General features: G+C 41.5%; 1 protein-coding gene across 2 annotated transcripts in view; it reads left to right on the top strand.

Annotated features, from left to right (window-relative positions):
* Positions 1–1,626: 1,626 nt before the first annotated feature.
* Positions 1,627–13,818, top strand: part of LOC128881523 (zinc finger CCCH domain-containing protein 13) — a 28,746-nt gene continuing 16,554 nt past the window's right edge. For both annotated transcript variants that reach the window (XM_054132644.1, XM_054132643.1), the window contains exon 1: positions 1,627–1,940. The gene's annotated coding sequence lies outside the window, so the exon portion shown is untranslated. The remainder of the gene's footprint in view (positions 1,941–13,818) is intronic.

The following is a 13,818-nucleotide window of genomic DNA, read 5'->3' as shown; positions in this document are numbered from 1 at the left end:
GACAGTTGTTGTTGTATGACGGAGGGTCTGAAACTCTGTCAGAGTGGACGATGGATTGAGTGTGTTTTCGAACTTGGATCTATTCGGTTGTCTGGAAAATCCATGTCGATTTTTGCTAAATGTTACAGGTCTGAATAATATCGGAATGGTTGAAAACAAACAACATGTGTACATCCCTTAAAAAGTGGACAGGTTGTGGAACAAAATATTACCTATGTAATTCAATAAATATATATCAAAATTCAAATGCGCCTTTGAATTTTTCTTAAAAATTGCCACCAACTTTGAAAAGTTTGAAACGCGATGATTAATTAGTATACCCGGTCAATTGCAACTGCAATTTGTAATTATAATTGCAACGCACGATACAAGATAAAATGACCTATACACTATTTCCTATTTCAAACAATATTCTACCCAGCTTTGGTAAAAACGTATCGAACCCGTTCGATTCGCAGCCTTCCGCTGCCTTCGTTGGTAGCAATGGCTCTATTCGTCGGCAGCGACCCTCGAAGGTAATTTATTGAGCAGCCAAGTCGACTCTCCGCGATAACCAATCGGTTTTTCGTGCACAACTCCGTTCGATTACGCAAGGATCGTCGTGCGAGCGTCACGGAAACCTAAACTTCCTATTTCCAAACAGTCGCAGCTTGCCACCCATGAAAAAGAGGGAGAGGGAGAGGGAGAGAGCGCTCGACGCGCGATCTTTATCGATTAATAAGATCCCCGAGGCGCGATGTTCGAGTTGCGGGGCTCATCACTTTTGTCCTTGTCAATGTCCTTTGTCGCCGGAATCGCGCGTCCTACTTTCACTTTGTTTCTTCGGATCGATCTTTCGAAAACTTCCAAACGAACCGGGAAGAATTTGTTCGATGGATTTGGTCGCTCGAAAATGGCCGCGAAGATGCGCGGAATCCCCTAAAGGCGGCTCGAGACCTTTGTCGACCGATCGAGATCCAGTCCACCCTTTGTCTCGGCTGCATCCTCTATCGAGGACCAAAACGGAAAAAGTCCTTAGTAAAAGTAAGACGCGATCCAACTGCCCACAGAAATGGCCTTCGAGCGCGTCGCTCGAGTCAAGTTTGAAAGGTGAGATTTACATAGTCCCGACGTAAGTTCTGTCAGTGAGTTAATAAGCATACGAGCAGCTAGACTCGAGTTTATACATTTCGAAAGTAGAGGAAAATGGTATCAAGTCGCATTCGGTTTATTCATAGAGTTAGTCACTCGAAGACGTCAAACTTTGTAAACAATGTAGGTCCTACTTACAGTTACAAAACAATTAGAAAGCGACATCTGGCAATTGCATTTGCAGCAACTACTAGCAATTACAATCAGCCATGGCCAGCTCCCAGTAAAGGTAAAACGAGATCGAACAGTCCACAGAGAAGTAAAGTCTGAAAGATTTCGCGACGCGTTGCATCGACTCGCGAGGGGCGCGCGCGTCGCGTCGGCTATCAGGTGTCGTCGACGCAGGTGCCTTTCCCTGGATGGGGCCCGTATTTTTTGGCACGGCTACGCCAATGAGTGTGGAGGGGGCCCAAGGCAGGGCGCCTATGGCTGGCCAGACCCCCTCCTCGACCTTATCCTCGCTCGTAGAAAGCTCGACCAGACGACGCTGGTCGGAGCACAACGCTCCTGCTGCTGACTTTTCCACTTCCATCGCGCAGTCTTGTTGCCGGACCGGACGCGGTCTTGCCCCGAACACACGAGAACGCAGTGATCGTGCTCGACAATTCGAGCGATACGGTTTTCCGAAAGCAACACCCGGTGCCCGTCTATTCGTCGAGTGTGCTTTCTCAGGATCGTTCGCTAACCGAGGAACTCAGTCACCGCGGTGTACAGGTGTGAGAAATTATAATTGCAGTGCGCCTCGATGTGAGGACGGTGCTTTCATGAGGGATTAACGAAGAGGAATCACCCGGAGCTGAGAGAGACAGGTTTGTCATCTATTTCCGTCTACGATTAACCTACCGTTTAATCATTTACGAATCCATTTTCCACAAATTTATCGACCAGACATTTCCAGACGTCGGCGAAACAAATATTTGTTTACCGTTAGGGGAGATCGCGATTTCGCTTATCCTCGCTGTCGGTGTACGGGCAACTTACGAGATTACCGTTGGCGAAAGTAGCGTCAATTCGTTCGCTATTTACGCTTTACGCGAGTGTTGGCTTCTCTAAACCAACGAGAAGCCCCGGGACAAAACGCGGACGAAATTTCGATTACTTAAGCGACGACGCTAATAACAGTGTTTTGTCCCGGGACAGAAAACGGGCGCAATCGTCTCGAGCCCGTGGCCAGAATGTCACCGCGTTTTCTTGCGACAATCCGGTCCGCCACGTGAGGTGCTCGGATGGCAGACTTTAAACTAGTGCCTCGCAGCCCGGTGAAACTCCGCGAAACAATTCGCTTCGGCCGATTCAGTCGAAAAAAGAAAATGATTGGAAGCGTAACGCAACGCTCTGGTATTCAGACGAACGAAATTTTCGTAAGAAGAGAAAACAAGGAGAACCGCGACACGACCAGCCCTCGAAACGCTTTTCTCTTAGTCGCCACGATTACTCTTGCACTATGCTACCACGTTAAGCGAATCTGTGACGAGTATGTTGTTTACTCCTTTTCAGCCATCCAAAGTTAGAGATTTTGAAGAATTGAAAAGAAAATCGAAAGTAGGATGTAAGTAATAATAGAAAGACGGAAGAATGAAAGAAAGGATACCAAAGATAACAATCTACGAGCAGGCGTCATCAAACACATAACTAATACCAAAGTACAATTATACTTTTGTTCTCCTCGTAATTAGTTTTCTCAGGCTGGAGTTGGTTGAACCTGTTACAAGTAAGCCAAGAGGTTACCAAAGTGTAAATAGGCTGAACTGATTATGTAATATTCTAAAGAAAGAACACAAAGTCTCTATTAAAATAGAAAAATATAGAAACAATAATATACATCGACAATCGTAGTTCAGAAGAGAAATGTTGAAAAAACGGATACAAGTATATCTTAATCATAAATGAATCGATTAACAGAAAGCAAATTTAGTAGCCGGAACATTTTATAATAAAAATCAAACTGACGATTTCTAAACAATTGGGAAATTTAACTTGGACATGTCTCTGGCCGCCAGTAGAGCACTGCGAAAAAATAAAGAAGACATCGCGCGACGAATGATACGGGAACGTGATCGTGAAAGGACGATCGAGCGACGCGCGTGCTTCAGAGGATGATAACGGCGCCAGGACTTTCGCTGGCATCCTCTCCTCCTTTCGACGAGACTTTTTTGCACCTTCGGATGACAACGAAAGCGAACTGGTTCTATCTTCGAATTCGCCTTACGCCCAACTTTCCACTCGTCTTTTTTTCCACTCGCGGAGAAAAAAAGAATGCCGACTCCTACGCCTGGCGTACGTTGAGCGATATTTAATAAGGTGAAAGGAAAAAAATACCGGTAGCACGTTTACCGCGCGGTACCAGGCCCGGTCGTGTCTTTTGTATATCGAGCACCCTTTGGTGTGGCTGGAAAATAATTACGAAGCGGAGTGGTGGAAAACTTAACAGCCGTGGCCACTCGTGAACACGTGAAATTAATATAATATACATGTACGTAGACACGCAATATGTCGAGGTAATCAAGGTGAACGAGGACTCTTGAAGCAATTATTCCAAAAGGATGAAAACGAAAACTCATCGAGTTAACTCTTTGCACTTGGATGTACTCTGGTAAGCCTAATAAACTTTGTCAACGACTTATGCGAACACAAATTTGTCACAAATTTGTATTTCATGTTGTCAGCTAGTTTCATAGGATGTTTTCAAATGCTGCTACTGTTGGGAACCGAGAAGAATGGTTCCGAGTTGTAATGCAGTGTTAATAGCGATAATAGAACTCGTTTTGCCGGTACATTCATATAAATAAGATTTTAATCCGTAAACATTGAGAAAAACAAGATTTTCGATTGGAAAGGACCTGTCGGAAATGAAATTGTCTGTCGATTAGATTTCCAAGAGCAGTTTCGTGGTACCCCCTTGTGCAATTAGGGCGACTAGGCGTGTCGCGAGTCTAACGGGCAGCCCAGCAAATGAAATTCACTTTCAAGCGTATGTACAGTGCGGGACAAAATGATAGCCCACCCAACTTCCTATCTATATTTAGAGATACATGTAAGAATGAACATACAGGTATTTTGGGCATTTTGTATATTGTATAATATATTACATTTTATGTAGACACGGTAGAAATTGATTTCATGGAACGGTGGGACAAAATGATGGCACTTGATACACACAGAAAAATGTGAATGTTTGCACAAATTCAATTCATGGAAATCAAATCTCAATCATTTTCTATTTCAAATGATGTTGAAACACAGTAATTCTCGAAGAAATATATTCGAAAAAAATTTCTCATTTTACCGAGATGTACAACTTTTGTTGAAAACATTTTTTTCAAAAGGTCCTATGAACACGTCAAGACTCTATAGGGTGTAAAAACTAAATGCATCCCTACTTCCATGTCTAAATGTAAACAAAAATGTTTGGTTATCATTTTGTCCCGCACTGTACATAGAATCGGTCGCGGAATCCGTCGATCGAAAGTGAACGTGGACGCGTTAGAATGCGATAAGGAGGAAGGAGCGAACGAAAGGGAAACACTGAGAGGGAGGGAACGCCGCGCCGATCGGTTCGTAGGATCGGCACTGTCGAGGTTACGGAAAACCTACAGGATCGATCGATCGGTCGATCGAACGTTCCCGGGGTGGGGTCTATCGATTTCCATAGATCATCGATAAAAATCCAAGGTAAAATTAGCGGCGCGAGTCGAACAACGGCTAAATCGCGCACGCTTCTTTATCGGTGGTGTCGTAAGCCGTGCAACGTGTCGGGCACATTACGTTGCGCGTTATTATATGGGAACGCAAACTATGGGAAGCATAAACTCCCATTTATGGAACGTTTCGAACGATCGAATCCGTGAGAACGGAATTGAGCTGTAAAAGTACGTCAAGCCTAACTCTATTACGCTTGGGATCACTGTTCCTCCTGATTTTCTTCATCCATATTAATGTCCCTAACGCAAAACGGTCTGGGAAGCGGTTTTTCAATTATTTTTGGAAAGTACTTTTATCCTTGCTTGGTACTGGCATGAGAAAAACGATTTTTAAATATTCTACGTAGATAGTTTAAATACAAAGTTGAAATATTTCGTTCTGTTCTTTGATCGAATTTAAATGAGTACACTTAATTCTGTGTTTCAATTAAATCTAAATGAAAATATATCATTTGTCCAAATTTCACTTCTTGTTTAAAGTATTTTATATAAATTATATCGAGTTTGTTATTCAGAATAAAATTACGTATACAAAATTTCTAAGTTATACTTGCTCTTTGGCACTGGTTCTGGTTGATAATCGCAGGCCTGAAACACGGCCGTTAGATATTGCATAAATTACTTCCGCACAGGCTGAGTTGACACACGTCCGACCGACATTTTGCCAGATCTTTTCCAATAAACAATATCGCGCTGTGCGTTACGACACGAGAACGCGAGCCTGAGCACGCGGTCTGCTTTCTCCCGCTTTACGTCGACAGAGAAATAAACGAACGACTTGGCCGTAATCGAATGAAGTGGAATAGGCCTAAATAACAATATTGCTACACTCTGGAAAATCTGAATCTCTTACGGAAATGTAACTTACGTGAAGCTGATCACACTGCTCTTTTTCACTGTTGCTAAAAGATGGTTCCGAGGGTGAAAAGAAACCCTTTCAAAGATACTCTGGTTTTTCATGACTTACTTAATATTTCTTAAATAATTAGAAATGTTAGCTGTACAATTTTACTGTTCTATAACACTAAGATAAAAAATGTTAGTTGAGGAAAAGTTAACGAAGATCTTTCAATGTAAAAAGTGTGAATTGTAATTTCGAATGAATCCTTGTCATTTCCTTTCTTGGATTTCAATTTCTCACTTTCTAAAACCACGAAAATTGGAAATGTTTAGCAAAGGAAGCCGGACAACTTCCTTTTACAATTTCGTTCAGATGATTAAAATTGACGACGCCGACGGTGCACCGACCTATTCGACCAGATTCCAATCGAGTGAATAATGCGCGACGTACTCGAGGCATAATTGCGACCAGTGGATCGAGTGTTTGATGGCCGCGTAATTGGACAACCACGGAGATGCGTTTCGTCACACACGGTGTCGTCATTTAAATTCATTTTCTTGGACGTCGAATCTCCACCGCCGCTGAAAAGGTTAGCGGTAGTGGTGGGATCAAGTTCAGTATAATACTAGCGAAATAACGATCCTTTCGTAGCCGACGCCGACATCTTTAACTTTTCCTCGTATACGTGGAAATAATGGTGCGACATGTGTAAAGAGTTGAGTCTACCGATCGTATTTTAGTTGGAACCGACTTTATTAAATTATGGTTCAGTTTGACTGTGGATTCTTTCAACAATTTCAAGGGGAACAGATTTCTAAGAAAGGCTTTACGATTTTATTTTTTAATTAAACATGTATGGTATGGAGATGGTATGAAGATTATTAGAGAAGATGGTAGGTGAAAACGTGTCGATCGAGCACACTATTCTCCGCCTTAGGATAAAGCGAAATTTGACCATCGTCGCTTTCGAAACGCAAACAAAGTGTGTCAGGCTCTTCTACGACATACGTGTGAATATTGCGCGATGGCCACTTTCGATGATGTCCGCTCAATCTGCACCGCTGATTGAATTTCAAGCGATCTATTCACCGTAAACAGCTGCAGTGGTTCTGCGTGGCCTGTGCAATAAATTTTATCATTACAGAAAAATCATTATTATTCCAGCATTATTATATTATTAAACTCTATTCTATTTCCAAAGTCTCGTTAGGCGATAGCCTTGGATTCTTCGGTAACCTGTCCATCTCTATCGTCCACGAGCTCTCCATTTTGATAGTCGGCGTAATTTACGGACTATAACTTACAAAGCAGCAGGAAGCGATCGTAAAATATCTCTCGTAGGTTCTAGACATCGGCCTCGTTATGCTCTCTCGACTAACAATTGTTGCTACCGCAGAGAAAGACGAGACGAGACGAGACGAGACATGAGGCGCAGCGACTTCGCCTACCTTGGACGCATTAATTGTGCTAATTATAGGTGCGAGGCTCTCGCTCCCTGTCTTTCGAGGAAGAAATTCATGGAAGACAAACGTCGTGGTCGATTCAGTTTCCGATTCCGGGCCGAGTTTCTTCCCGCGTAATGACGCTAATCACACTTCTCGACCACATTTTAATTGCGCTCGCGTCGATATTTATGTTAACGATACTACATTCCAGGACGATTCCACTTTACTTATGTATAACAGCAGTGCACTATATGGTAGAGCATAACGTTTTTCAATTTTAGTCTCGAGTTGAAACATATTAATGTTTACTTTTAAGTGAAGTTTAAAATAAATTCGTAGTTGAAACTCATAATCATACAAGTATAAAACAATTTGGTAATGAATAATGCTCATCTTAGTTTAGAGAAAGAAAATGACCAATGAGCCAACCATATGGTGCAACTGTCACATTTCCAATGTACTCGACAAACAGCATTTTCGAGTGATGATGCGTCTTTTGTGGTGGCCTCTTATTTAATCGAATTCAAAATGCCAACTTAAATATCAACAGGAGCATACTCGAACGCCGCGGCCGCGGCGCGGGCGTGCCGATGGCATAACGTTCTCTGAAACGACGTCGAAATCGTATTCTGGATGGTCGAACGATTGCTCGCCGAGTGGAAAGCGTGAATCTTTACTGCCACTTTTCTTGTTATTAATATCGTTAATTTCTCTACCTAACGCCCGGCGCAGCGCGGCGTCACGACCGTTTCCTTCGCAGTGAAACCAGCGAGGATCGAGCAAAAAGAGTCGAAACCAACGATGACTGGTAATCGCGACGCTCAGGAGCCGCATTATTTGTCATAAGCTTGCACAATGTGCCGATAAAACGACAGGAACGGCACTTTACGATCGAATAAATTTTATTCACGGTGGCGGCGAGTGAAATCATTTATTCCCAAGCCGGTTCCCGTCATCGCAACAGGCAAAACGCGGCCCGACTCCGTTCCAGAAAAATTCGTAGTTTATCAATTAATGCAGAGTTCGATCGATCGGTCGATTCGTAGTGGAACGTACGAGAGCGGCAGTGCTGGCGAATTTAGAAATCAACTGTTGATGATCGCCGCCTGGGGTCGCCTCCGAGAACGATTACAGTCGAGAAACGAAACGAGCGATTATGTAACGTGGTCGCTCTTACCGAACACAGGGGGTCTATCTTGTTCGTCGATGGATTCTAGAGAGATTAGAATGAACATTAGAAGCACTGACGATCAACGCATATACATATATAAAGAATGTTGCAACAGGAAAGACTTTAGGAACGATTTGATTTCTTAAAAAGTTCAAGTATCCATTACGACTATGCTGATAGAAGAATTTTAAATCTTAATCATAATACAGTGCGCATTAATGGGCATATGCATCAACCGGATTTTTCTTTGATATTTTATTTCACAAGAGCGTAAACGACAACTTATGTGCTGTTCCTAACGGAAATAATACATCTACGTTATAAAAAGGTCACAGGACCATTGAAGATAATCTGGTGAAGGACTCGCATTCGACGATGTTTCAGTTTCGGTTCGCACGCACCCACCCAAACTGAATAATTCTGGCATCGTGACACGAAAAGCCAGTCAGCTGATTTCTCAGCCCTCGAGGCCTGTTTTCAGAGAAAAGACGCAGGTCTGCTTTAGCCCAATTTCGAAGGATTGCGACAACCTCGCCGCACACCTTGACAAAGTCGAACGTTACTCGCGTTCCATATTCTTTGAGCGAGTGCCGCGCACACGTTCGACTGCACAATCGGACACTTTCTACATACCGAGTGGCAATCCTTCTGTTAAACGGCGCAAAGATTAACGATGTAAAGGAAAACCGCATTCGCGGTCTGACCTCCCTATGCCTACGGTTGCGGCCGATCGAAATAAATACCCTGGAAATTATTTCAAAACGAGCGCTATTAATCGGTGCGTATTTGAATCGCGATACTAAACGCGCCAAACGGGATCGAATTGCTTCTCAAAACGAGGAACAACGTGGAATTTGTGTGGAAGCAATCTACTTTGCGAAATTACGAACGAATGCGTGGACTGTGGAGTGCCTAATGGAATAACAAGTCCTAACTTTACTGTGTTGGCATTGATCGTTCTTGAGATTTCCAGACCATTCAAAATTTCTATCCAGATAGAAAGATATTAAATATGTAAACAGTTCTCGCGGTTGTTTAATAAGAAATTCGTGGTACGGAAGTAAATCGAGATTCGTCTCGATCTACTCTGGCGAATGGATGGAGAGTGGGTCTAACAGAATGACAAATCGAGATTCATTTCGATAAAAATAGATTAAATATTTAAATTGTTATTATGATTATTTAGTAGAAAATTTTATATTTCAGATACATATACATTTACAACTTTTTACATAATATTTTCACTTACGCATTTATTTTCTCATAGCTGCAAGAGCAAACGAAAGAATACAAACAATTGTCGACTGATTATTAGCAATGTTATTAAATTCTGTACGACACCGAATCTTTATATTGAATATTTGAAAAATTGTGATCCAATTGTTTACTAGAGCCAGCTTATTCAAATAATATTCTGTACGGTACATCGCGAATGGAACGTGTCTCTAACGAGTTGCAGCCAAGTAGAGACACGTCGACGCGGAATGTGCATTACGGCGATGCTCGGCTTGATGAGACACTTTCTACGGTTGACGCGGTAATCCTTCGAACGATGAACGCGAAACACGAATCGCATCTGTCGCTTAGAACTAATACACCTTCGAGGAAAGTTCAGGTTTGCAGACTTCTAATGCATACTAATGCTTTTCACGAAGTACTCCGTTTTCTCGAACAACTGAGTATGTTAAAAATATTGCCAGAGATGCAAATTCTTTCGAAATTTACATTACATCGTTCTTCGGCATCTTGCATAGGAGACATCAACTAGTTTCATCTCTTATCTCCTAGTCTAAAGACACTTGATTCGTCACCAAGTTTTCAACCAAGACGTAACAAGCCGGACGTAACAATACCCCGAAACGCGGATAAAAGAAACATCACATAGTCGTGTGAAGATGTACGCGATTTTCCCTCGTTTTATTTACGTATCGTGCAAAATCATTGGATAACACAGTCACACTAGAATGAAATCTATAGAACATTATGTAAATATTTTTATAAAGTTAATTTATCGCATGTGCTATCATTGTGTCGTTAGAAATACTGTGTAAAATATCTCACGCTTATCGTGTGAATTTTTTTTCACCGACAGATATAAACAATCCGTTTTATGGATATCTTGAAAACTAATGGATTTGCTGAGAAAATAGTTGACAATAAAAATAGAGATCAAGAAATTTCTTAAAAAAATATTTTATACATTTTGCTTCTACAGTGAATAGTTTACAAGTAACATCACGTGAAAACGTCTGAACATTGGTTTGTAAGAATATCGATATATATATATATAAAATTGAAATTGATGCTTGTGAGTTCAAAAGTCAAAGAAAAAGTGTAACCAACGCGTACAAAGTACATAGTTGAAGAGAAAACCCTACAGTACCATTCGTATGAAATTTGAAACCATTTTAAACTCTATTTTGGGAACCAATTGCAACAGATAAACTATTTCATCTTCGTGCACCCATGATTTAACATAGAATAGAGTAGTTCCTGTTTACTATTCGAAATAATATTTTACATAGCTCCGACTCCAATAAGGTTACCTAACGATAATCTGACTCCACGAGATTAGCTGCGGAAAATTCTACTCCCGCGAGAAAGTAAATAACCTCGCTGCTGGGAAAAACGCCTCTACGGGAATGTCTGATCGTGACGATCGGAATCTACTTTGGCCGGAGAGATAAGCGCGTGGCTGACTTGCATCAGCATTTTCTACTGTCAATCGAGACGACCGATTCGCGTTTCCGGTGAACGCAAGCTTTGTTCGATAGGTGAACGCAACGAGATCGGCGATCAGCCAATTCTCACGTTCCAATTCTAACTAATTGTTGGTCAAATATGGACGAAAACAGGTGGCGAAACAGATCGCCGAGAAAAACGAAGGTAGAAGGAAAATTAATATTTTTTTGGGATTACTACTAGTTATGATTGCAAATGCTTTTGGAAAAGGGACTTTAGGATTGATTTTTTCTTTATACAGATTTATTTAAAATTGCTTCAACAACTGAGATCTTTCGCGACTACTAGAAATTACAAACTTTCATACAGATACATATATTCAATTTGTTCTATTCTAAATGAAAATTGATACAAGTATTTATGTGTCTATCGCAACTATACTGACAGGTGCAATTTGTTATTGAACCACATGCCTTGAAAATCCTTTAATAATAAATATAGCAAAATTGCTACATTATGTGTCTACTGTAACTAGTCGTGTCATTATCGATTCATCTGTCGCCAACATTACGATTGAGTTTCATGAGCGACTTGTAACTACTAATCTCGTTTCAAGTAATTTCGAAATCGACATGTATTCAAGTATTGGTTACAGAAAGCAACGCTTAAAAACACGTCGTGCGTGCTTGTATTTTTTAAAAACAGACACGAACAACTTTCATAATGAGTGGCTCGTTTATTCAAAACTACAACGTCGATACGAAGAAATACGAGGAAATGAAAGCTCGCTACGCTAGCCTGTTCTGCATTTGAAGGCTATCGGGTTTTGCAACTACGCCTCCGGTTCACTGCCGACGCGACGTGAAAAATCGTAAACAGTCTCGTCGAAGGAAAACAACGGAAAGCTATTAATTAAAGTGATGGTTAATATAAAGTAATTGTAGCCATCAGTTGCTCTGAAAAACATGGTTTACTACAGTGAAATAATAAAATTCAATCTAGCTAGAAAATTTGCATAAATTCCAACCTGAGAAGCTTGAAGCTATGCATTTTCGATAACTGCTGTAAATCCTCGATATTTAGAGACTTTGACGAAACGAACCATGATGCAATTAAGAGATCGAATCTATCGAGCAACTGGTCGTGCCAGCGTCTCTTCCGGTGACCTTTAGCGCGCTCAGGATGACCGTTATGTGTGTCGTAACGTAACGTAACGTAATTTACCGTAAGGTAACGTTACGAGTGTCGCGTTCCGTGAACGACTCGATATAAAAAGGGGAATCCTCCATTGGAGAAAACATCTCCGATCGTCGTTGCGAAGGCGGCATACCGCTACGCGGCTAATTTATTCCAATGGAAAATGGCTATGACATTCGCACGATTCGCCGAGCTATTCCAACAACGATCGAATTTTACGACGCTTTTGGTGACAGAGATGCGTTAACGGTTAAACGTTACAGCGCGACCGTTGCGCGACGCGATATTTTAGCAATCATTTAGCGGGACAAGATTGGTGTAGTTGCTGAATACTAGCCTCCCGTTAGTTTCATGGGCTTTTCTCCGCAGGGAAAATGTAATCGAGCGTGAATCTTACATCTGTCCGATCATATTCTTTTATTTCAAATAAAATCTCTCCAAGTCTGGAACAAACGTACAGTTTATATCCAGTTGCTGGAGTCGCTCGGTACATGTTTTGCCAGATCGAAATTGTTATCCAAGTCCAATTGTGTTCGCTTAGATCGCTATAATAGCACGCTGCGCGATGTTTCCGGATGGAACGAAGACGCCGGAATTTCCCAGCGCGTCTGAGAACTCGCGCGCTCGTTGTGACACGAGCGAGGAAAGCATTAACGAAACTTGTGTAACGCGAACGGCACGATTCCCCCTAGACTTTAAAGTCCTCCAGCCGTTTTCCTCGTCGCTTTTACACGATCGCGAGCCGTCTGCGAACTGGAGCGCGATACGGCACGGCGTTTAATTAACGCGAAAATATGCCTCGGACCGAGAACGATCGAGCAGAGTGGTCTACATTTTTGAGCGGAAACCGAGACGACGCGTAGAAAATTCCCCCCTATCGATACATCGAAACAATCTTGAGATTTCTTGAGAATACGTAGTATTAAATAAATTTGAAATTCTTAGTGGGCCCACAGCAATTACCATTTCCATGTTCTTGGAACTCTGGAACTTCCAAGACCATCATGTTTAAATTTAAAAAAGAAATAATACTTATTAAATTAACCATCGTAGTTAACCATACAAGTTAACCATTTTACCACGTACCTTACATAGTCCTAGTGTTAAGAAAACTAGGCAGTTGTATTGCTTCAAAGTAAATTTACGAATATCTATACGAATTAATTTCAACGAAATGGGTGCAAGTATGGACTTTCCTTTCCTTTTACACGACTATTTGACTATAGTCTTTTCAGGATAATTAGTTTAAACCTTCGAGAAAATCCTGTTCCCTTAACGAGAGTACGCTCGAAAAACTGTGTAAATTAGACGCAGAGAGAGAGAGAGAGAGAGAGAGAGAGAGAGAGAGAGAGAGAGAGAAAACAATTTCTAACGTGTAACCAAAATCGATTCTTCGCAAGGTTACTTTCACCGGATTCCTTTTCGCCGAAGAACGTCGTCGAATCTCACGATTAAATCCTGAAGGTCGTTAAAATACACTCGAGTTAAAATATGGCGTTGCTGCATGAATTTCGTCCGTCCTTGATGTACACCAGTGGAGCACGACCTGTTCCGCTAGTGGGCAGAATAAAAATAACATGAAAAATTTCTAAAATACATTCAGCTACATTTCCATTCACTTCCTTCATTTTATCATTATCTCTTCTTATC

This window comes from Hylaeus volcanicus, chromosome 8 (genome assembly GCF_026283585.1).
Source record: "Hylaeus volcanicus isolate JK05 chromosome 8, UHH_iyHylVolc1.0_haploid, whole genome shotgun sequence".
NCBI classification, from domain to species: Eukaryota; Metazoa; Arthropoda; class Insecta; order Hymenoptera; family Colletidae; genus Hylaeus; species Hylaeus volcanicus.
Note: the sequence above shows the minus strand (reverse complement) of the source record. Positions and strands in the feature narration are given on the sequence as shown.